At 34.7% G+C, this 9,951-nt stretch overlaps 1 long non-coding RNA gene across 1 annotated transcript; it reads right to left on the reverse strand.

The window, feature by feature from the left end:
* Positions 1–2,798: 2,798 nt before the first annotated feature.
* LOC131934539 (uncharacterized) lies at positions 2,799–5,772 on the reverse strand. Its single transcript, XR_009385800.1, has 3 exons — positions 5,639–5,772; positions 3,416–3,477; positions 2,799–2,975 (listed from the first exon to the last, which is right to left on the reverse strand). It is a non-coding gene; the product is annotated as an uncharacterized LOC131934539 (long non-coding RNA).
* Between the last annotated feature and the right edge of the window lie 4,179 nt (positions 5,773–9,951).

The raw sequence follows: 9,951 nt of genomic DNA on the forward strand, positions 1-9,951 counted from the left end.
CTTATATAAAACAACAGGGGATGGGAACTCGGGCTATAGACTTGATTTTTAATCCATTTTTTAAATACTTAAAGTTTTAATAATAGAATAAAATCTCGTAGACAAAAGAATTGCACACCAAGTGAACGCCAAATTAAAAAAAGTGCATAATAGTGCGCAATATTATTAGTACTTTAAAAATTTACATTAGTTTTTTGAGAAATCCGAAGTAGCGTAAATTACTACTTCTGGTCAACGGAAATTACTCAAAATTTAACAGAAGGTAGAGAATTAGATCTTATACTTGGATGTGAAATTTCATTTATCTTTTTGAAATAGTACTCAAGTTATAGGCTTTTGAAAAATTCAAAGTAGAAAAAGTACCACTTCCGGTTATCGCTCAAAGGTTGATACGGATCTACGATTTTGATAAAATACTTATATATAAAATTTAATCAACCTAGCTGTAACGGTACTCAAGTAATCGTGTTTACACACAGACACACACACAGACAGACAGACACACAGACATACGGACAGAATTGCAAAGCCCAGTTTTTCAGACTGGATTACGCATAAAACCTCTTAATTTTGATAAATCTGGATTGATGATTTTTTGCCCGATTAAAATAAGTCCTCTATACTTCGGATGTGATGAAGGCCTGAGGTGTAATACGGTAAAAATTGTTAAAATATCAAATGATTTTTGTGCACGATTACAATACTTTCTCTATTGGGCTTGTAAGTTGTTAAAGTAGCTTACCAAGTTCTCGCTCCGGTAGTTGCCAGCTAGCGTTTTTTTTGTTTTTTCAAACCAAATGTGAATATTTTTTATTAATTTTTTTTTAAGTTATGAAATCTACTTTCGTTTTTGGAATAAAAACAAACTCCGACAATAAGTTGTTTTAAGTAAATTAAGTTTAAAATAACACACACAAATATATTATATTTTATATAGAGCTAGATAGATCTAGAATACAACCTGTATAATAATAATACATCTATATAAAACATGATATTTATAGGCCTAAAAGATTTCAATCGTAAATCTGAAATCAAGTCTAATTTAATTAATAAATATATATAGCCTAGATCTAGAGTCTAGATTTCTAGATCTAGAATTCTATATCTAGATCTATGACTTTAAAAAAAAAAAGCCCTCTTGAAAATTCCGACTTAGACAGTAACATACGACATACAGGATTTATTTTTAATTTATAGACACAAGAGTAGTCTAGAGATCTAGATACTAGATCTAGTTTCTTTTATTTTACACCAGTGTAGTTGAGTGGAATTAATTACTAAATTACTAAAATTAGGCCTAATAAATAGGCTATTTACTTTAAGACAGGTAGACTAGAATATGTTCAATATCAATTTATATAGAGAATCTAGATTATTCTAGATCTAGTAAAGTTTAGTGTAGTCTTGTTGTAGAACTTAAGAACTAAATCTAGAATGTAGGCAACTGTAGTAATTTAGATCTAGAATCTAGTACTGTGTGACGTCATTTTAGGGGGTGGAGGTCTGGCTTTTTGTGACGATGTGTAGGGGGAAGGGAGGGTGTAAAAATCGTCAAAAAAATGCGTGACGTCATTTATGGATGACCCCCATGGAGAAGATCCACACAGAAACAGTTGAAGGAAAGGGGCCTAACATTCAAACAGGTAGAGGTACCAACATGATTTTAGAGATTATATAGATATACATATATATAGGGGGAGGGGTAGAGAGAGAGAGGGTTCATCTGTAAATTGCATCACACATTTTATGATGATTTTTACCCCCCCCCCCCCTCATAAAGGAGGGCAGTAAAAAGAAGAATGCATGATAGCTGGGTAATCCTAATGTAATGTTGTTAATTTATATAATCATATTATTGTGGTAAATAAAAGCCAACATATCTAGCCTATCAAAATGCCATGAATTTAAAATATATATTATGACTTAGAGAAAGTTTGGTGAAATGGAAATATCTGTACATTTGATTTATTGATGATGTGTAACTTGTTTATATTATTCCTTTGGAGCTGATATTAATAAAAAGTTAATCAAATTATAGTTTTATTAAATTGATGTTTCTAAAGCCTTGCATGAACTTAATTTAAATATATTTAGCTGCCTAGGCAAAGAACCCAATGAATTTTCCAGAATTGGCTTGTCGTTTGACCAATGGTAACAAAGAGAATCACCCAGGATCTTTGCTGATAAGAAAATCTGAAGACGTACCTTATTCTTCTATACATAAATGTGATTTGTCTAATGAAAATATTTATTCAGTGACAATTGCTAAAGATATTTTACCATTATTTCAAACATCATCTTCTGACATGTTGTTTTCTATCTCTAAACCTTCCACAATTTCTTCAAGTTTCAAGAGATATTTTAATATCATTGCCTACTTCCCACAGTTCTTATGTTCAAAATTAGCAATTTTCTAAGAAACAAAGTAATAATAAATTTGTACCCAGTGTTTTAGTTTCAGCTACATTAAAATTTAATAAACCAATCAATTTCAAAATTAAATGTTTCTTATCCCATATGAAAGTAGTCTGTTTTATTTAAGAAAAATCACCTTTAAAAAAATTTAATGTTTGGATGTCAATAAATTGTTGACATGGACTGGTTTGCGGGTAAGCTTTTATACTTAGTGTACAATAAAGATTCAGTTTTGATGTCAATATAGTTGCTTCTGAAAGAATTAAACTATAAACAATAGCATTTATATTAATATCTCAATGGCAGTTCAGTATACTTTCATCATTGTTTTCAAATAACAAAACACAACTACAGTTTTAAAATTGAAAAAAAAAATGAAAAGAATTTCATAAATGGATGGTTTTTTAATTACTTAAAACAGAAGATGCATCAATACAGCATTACAATGTATATGATTAATATTTCTTTTCATGGACAATCATCATTTAAATTCTTCATTAAAAGTTAAATTCAGCTTCCTTGTGTCTAAAAATCCACATCCATGCTGTTCCATTTACCTAGAAATTAAATAAATAATATTTTTAACAACTTTCTGTAATATGAAAAAATTAATCATTGATTAAAACAGACAGCCAATATAGCAGTTGAATTAAAATTCACCTGTTTCTGTGACATTTGCATGTAAAAGTAGAGTGTTCAGAGGTATATACCCAGCCACCTTTAATTTCCCTATCTTGAGCCAGGTACTCATGAGAGCTGGTACTCATGAGACTTAGGACATCATACCAGGACTAAAACCAGGGATCTGAACTCTTATCTTTTAGGATAGAAATGTGAAAGCTACTGTCTGACAGTGCCACTATCAAGCCATACATATTAATACTTACAGTAAATAATCTTAGTAGCAACATATTCTTTAAGAATTAGAAAACTGAATCGGTTTCAAACTTGGGCTTAAGCTGAAAAATGGCTTATTATAAAAAAAAATTCAGCTCACCTTTAGTTCAAGATCAGCACCAATAGCCACAGTAAAGTGTGAGAAAATTGCTTGCCAAGTACCTAGAGAATTTAAATATAATAAAGTATTAAGTTTATCCATATATTATATTAAAATATAAAATAATATTACTAATATGTGATATTAATATACACACATATATATATATATATATATATATATATATATATATATATATATATATATATATATGTTTCATTTATTGTAAAGGTTCAGTTTTCTATCTACTTAGCTTGTCTTAAAAGCTAAAATATCTGATTACAGTTAACCATATCTTTACTATTACAAAACTATTAGTTTCATTTTCATTACTTGTAACTAAAAATTGTGGTCAATAGATCTAAAACTTAATTCTATTGACAGCTAACTGTAACCTTACTGACTCTGACCAATTTATTAATTTTTGTACCATGTAATTCATTAATAATTAGGCTTATACTAAAAGGCCGAAAGTTATCAATTGTAGAATTTATAGTCCCTGGTCTAGACTAACAAGACTAGCCTACAAGTCTAATAGTACTAATACACATGATCTAGTTTCTAAGTTTACTACTAGGCAACTTGCTAGAAGACTAGTACTTAACCAAACTTTAACTTGCTAAAAATAAAAGGGCCAAATACAATAGTAGTTGGCCTAGTAATACTTTTTTTTACTGTGCTACTTACACTGCTTTTGGTACTATTACTACGTCTAACTAACTACTAACTAAACTCTATTGTAGCTTGATGGAGATCTATCATCTTGCTCTTCTAGTAGTCTACACTACTTACTACTTAGAAAAGTAGTAGCACTACTGTAACAATTTCAAACTAAATTTAGTCTATATATTACTAGATCTACTAATTGCAACACTGTAGTCTGATAAGTCTGTAAGCCCTAAATGTATCTAGATCTAGATTCTAGTCTAATCTAGTTTAAGTCTAGTTATTAGTACCTACACTCTACAATCAGTGGCGTAGGCAGGGGGTTGGAGGTCATAACCCCCCCATAGACCCCTCGGTATATATATATAAAATATGAGGTGGGTGCAAATCGAAAATTTGAGGGGGTGGTGCAAATCGCAAGTTTGAGGGGGGGGGGGGTGAAAATCGCAAGTTTGGAGAGGGGGGGGGGTGCAAATCGAAAGTTTGTCCCCGGGTAAAAATTGGAACCCCCCTTGAGACGATCCTGGCTACGCCACTGTCTACAATACTCTACACAACACTCTACTACTTCTCTACTCACTCTACTGGTTACTGATCTAGTAAATAGTATTTACTAAATACTAGGCCTAATAGTTAGAGTCTAGATTCTAGATCTAAAAAAATCGATTTAAAATTAAAAACAGGTTAGCCTTACTAGCTCTTACTAAACTTAACTAGGGTAGGTTTTACCTAAACTAGATCTAATCTAGATCTAGAATCTATCTAGATCTACTAGATTCTCTGGATCAAGATTTTAGATCTAGGGCCTACCATACTACCATCTGCATCTAGATCTACTATCACTATCTAGCCATCTATCTACAAGCTACTTCTTATAGGCCTACTTCTAAAATATTAAACAGTAATCACTGAATAATCAGTACTAGAGTCTAGTTCAGTAATCTAGCTAGATCTAGACCTAGAGTCAATAGATCTAGTAGTCTATACTAATTTTACTATTAACTATAATATTAATAACATTGTTCTCAAAGTCTAGAATCTAGATCTATATCTAGCTAGATGATAGATCTAGATCTAAATTTAAAATGTAAATAGTATAGTAAATACAAATGTTTAGATTTAAATTTTACATAAACAAGAGAATGTGGTCAATCTAACTTTCTAAAATCTAATCTAGTCTGATCTAGATTTCTAGATCTAGACTAGATAATTCTCTAGATCTAGATTCTAGATTCGATTCAGTCTTCTTAAGTCTTAAGTCTTAAGTCTTAAGTCTCTTAAGTTGTAGTTTGTAGGCTCAGTGAGACTGAGTCATCCTTTTCTTAATATTTTTAATATTTTATCTAGATCACTGAAATACTAGATCTAGAATCTAATAGATTCTAATTCATGAACTTATACTCTTAGAACTAGATTAAAGCAATGTAGATTAGAAGATTCTAGATCTAGAGGTCTGGGAATCTTGAGTCTCGTAGCAAAGACTGAGTAGAGAGTCAGAGTAATGTCCCCTAGCCTTGGACAAACTATCAACAAAAGAAATAAAATCAATATACTTACCGCCACAAAACTTTTATATTCAAAAATGCATACACATGTGTTTGTTCCCATCCATATGAACAAAACAGCGTTGAAAGTTTTTACAATTGTTGCATTTCTGGAACGTTTGATGATTTTGAAATCTTGAAGCGGGACCTACTAAACAAATAGCCGCCATGTTTTTTGTTATCAATGGGAATCCCGTTCACAACAATTGATTTAGTTCGAAAACTTTTATCTCTCCCTGGCTAACCAGACATGAATTAACGCGAGAAAGAACGATAAACTTACAAGTTCTATACTTCGTAAATACGAGAAAGTAAAAATACTATATAGAAAATATATACTTAATCGGTGTCTTTCGACTCCCTTCCTGAAAATTTTAAGTGCACCCCTAAAAATGTCTGAAAGAAACAATGATCACATCACCATACACAGTCTATCACTGCCAAGCCATAGACCACAACAATCACAATCAAACAGAGCCTGTTAAGTCAATCACAATCAATTAAATTAATCTGTGTCAAGCACAGCCCATCACAAACAATTACAGTAAAAAGCAATCACTCAACTTGCATGGGAAATAACTTCAACGAATAAACACGTAAGGGAAATAACCTAGATGAATAAACACGTAAGGGAAACAAACTAAAAAATAGACTTGTAAGGGAAGTAACCTCAAAAAATAAACATGTAAGGGGAACAACCTCAAAAAATAAACATGTAAGGGGAACAATCTCAAAAAATAAACATGTAAGGGGAATAACCTAAAATAATAAACATGTAAGGGGAGTAACCTCAAAAAATAAACATGTAATGGGAATAACCTAAAGAATAAACATGTAAGGGAAATAACCTCAAAAAATAAACATGTAAGGGAAATAACCAAAAAAATAAACATGCAAGGGAAATAACCTCAACGAATTATCACGTAAGGGAAACTACCTCAACTAGTTTGCTGGTCCTGTACTGTAGCAGCTGACTTTGCATTGTGGTGACACCTTCGGCCACAAGGTAAGCCTAAACAAAACGCCACAGAAAACACGGTGAGCCAGACTAAATCAAACGGAGTCTCACAACTGGCCAGGTTATCTTTAGCTTCAGCCAGTGAAAAAAGTCAAACAGTAAAGACAAGTTTTTGTTTGACAAGACCACCTACCACCATAACACTGGTGCAGTGGCGTAGCGAGGTCGGGTGTCACCCGGTGCGGCACTTAATGGTGTCACCCCCCCCCCCCCAGAGGCGTAGTGACCCTTCCCGGGGACAAACTTTCAATTTGCACCCCTATCACGTTTTTCTCTATATATTTTGCTATATTTTGCCTTGGTGTCACCCCCCCCCCCCATAAATGGTGTCACCCGGTGCGGTCCGCACCCCCCCCCCCTCGCTACGCCTCTGCACTGGTGTACTGTAGGACTGCATCAGACAAGCGTCGAACCCAAGCCTACAGTTACACAAGCTGCTCAAGGAGCGGCTACTCTCGTCTATAGTTCCAGAATGTAAACGCACTAACTGCAAAGTCCACCGCCTGTTTCATATATTAGTACCGTTCGAGCTATTGCTTTTTACCCTGACCTTGAACTCTCCTGACCCTGACTTAGCTTGACCCTACCTTGAAATCATTTTGCCCGATCCATTTTTCTGCCTTGCCAGTGACTATCAGTTCCTTGATATCATCCAAAATTTGAAACTCTTTTCTGAAATCACAAACGTATTTTTTAAAATAGATTTGACTGTCAAAATTTCATAGTTCTACCTATAAAAGTACGTACATGTAAATTATCAAGATTTTATTTCGTACAAGATTCATATCTAAAATTGTAAAAATTACGTACATTCACCTGTAAAGTTGTCAATATTTCGTAGATTCATATGTAAATTGTAAAACTTTCGCAAAATCACATTTACAAATGTCATGATTTTGTAAATTTACATTGAACTCAGCGCAATATATATATATATATATATATATATATATATATATATATATATATATATATATATATATATATATATATTTATATATATATATATATATATATATATATATATATATATATAAATTACGTGATAAATGCCTCGTGAAGGAAGCAAAATCTATAGAAATACACTTTTTAATTTACAGTGATTGGAATAAAACCAATCAAGAGCCCTAAAACCATTTCAGAAAGTCGCAGGGAGAAGAATTAATTGAGGGTCCAGGCTTCACAATACATGGGATCATACAAGTAGCCTACAGCACACGACAGGAACCTACAAGCTACATAAATAATATAACATGAGCTGTTAAACTTTGAAGAAAAACTTAAGGCCCAATGTTTATGTAAAAACTGTAAAGTAGAAAAAAATGTCAAAAGGTTTTTATAGAGCAAAGTACAATGAGACGTCGGAAATTGATATAAATAATAAGGCCAACGTTTAAAAAGGCAAAAGTTTGAAAAGGCCAAAGTTAAAAAGGCAAACGTTTGAAAAGGCCAACATTTAAAAAGGCCAACGTTTGAAAAGGCCAAAGTTAAAAAGGCCAACGTTTAAAAAAGGCTAAAAATAAAAAAAAAAAGCTAACGTTTAAAAAAGCCAATGTTTAAAAAAGCCAAATGTAAATAGTGAGGTTAAAGGTCATGTTTACGTAAACAAAGCCTGGTCGCTGCTGGGGTCGTGTGGTGAGTTGATGTGGGTGTGTACGACACGTTCTACCACCGCTTGGGCCAGGCTCTGTGAGGGGGGGGGTGGACAAGGAATAGAGGTCAGATGTCATGTGGATTGGGAGATGCTAACCACACACACAACCACACACACAACCACACACAAAACAACACGCACAACCTTACGCACAACCACACACACAACCACACGCACAACCACACACACAACTACACGCACAACCACACGCACAACCACACCCACAACCACACACAAAACCACACGCACAACCACACACACACAACCACAAGCACAACCATAGAAAAAAATGGGTCAGCAAAAACATGGGTCACAGAAAACATGGGTCACAGAAACCAGAAATTACGGGCCATAAAAGCACGGGTCACCAAAAATATAAGCTACAAAAAAATAGACGTCTTACTAACACCTAATTTCTAAATGACTTACAAGATAAAAAAAAAAAGAAGCTGCGCAGCTAAAGACGTACCAGTTTTCTGATGTTGTGCGGTTTTTTCTGCAGCAGACGTCCCACTGCCAGCAGCACCAAGTCCACGTTAGAGTAGGAGATCTCGGTCTTCTTGGACGTCGTCAAATCCTCGAGAATTTTGTGGATCAGCTGGCGAGAGACAGGATAGATTACAAAGTCTCAAGAATTTTGTGGATCAGCTGGCGAGAGACAGCACACATAGAGATTACAGTCTCGAGAATTTTGTGGATCAGCTGGCGAGAGACAGTACACAGAGATTACAAAGTCTCGAGAATTTTGTGGATCAGCTGGCGAGAGACAGTACACAGAGATTACAAAGTCTCGAGAATTTTGTGGATCAGCTGGCGAGAGACAGGACCCAGAGATTACAAAGTCTCGAGAATTTTGTGGATCAGCTGGCGAGAGACAGCACACAGAGATTACAAAGTCTCGAGAATTTTGTAGATCAGCTGGCGAGAGACAGTACACAGAGATTACAAAGTCTCGAGAATTTTGTAGATCAGCTGGCGAGAGACAGTACACATAGAGATTACAAAGTCTCGAGAATTTTGTGGATCAGCTGGCGAGAGACAGTACACAGAGATTACAAAGTCTCGAGAATTTTGTGGATCAGCTGGCGAGAGACAGTACACAGAGATTACAAAGTCTCGAGAATTTTGTAGATCAGCTGGCGAGAGACAGTACACATAGAGATTACAAAGTCTCGAAAATTTTGTGGATCAGCTGGCGAGAGATAGGACCCAGAGAGATTACAAAGTCTCGAGAATTTTGTGGATCAGCTGGCGAGAGACAGGATACAGAGATTACAAAGTCTCGAAAATTTTGTGGATCAGCTGGCGAGAGATAGGACCCAGAGAGATTACAAAGTCTCGAGAATTTTGTGGATCAGCTGGCGAGAGACAGGATAGATTACAAAGTCTCAAGAATTGTGTAGATCAGTGTGCTTACTGTTGAGGTGTATTGGAGGTTGAAAGGAGGTTGACAGGAGGTTGTTGGGAGGTTTGTGGGATTCGGGTGGGAGGCTGGAGGGATGTGACAACGAGACAGTAAGAAGACAACAAGACATAAGACAACAAGACAGTCAACTCTACCTTGCGCCGGTTTGGATGTGCGTCCTGATATGTCAGGTACAAGGTGAAAGGTCCAAGGTAGGTCAAGTCTGAAAGACACAAGTAGACCTGTAAG

Source organism: Physella acuta, unplaced genomic scaffold (genome assembly GCF_028476545.2).
Source record: "Physella acuta isolate Inbredline_101_S28 unplaced genomic scaffold, ASM2847654v3 ptg000109l, whole genome shotgun sequence".
In the NCBI taxonomy this organism is placed as follows: Eukaryota; Metazoa; Mollusca; class Gastropoda; family Physidae; genus Physella; species Physella acuta.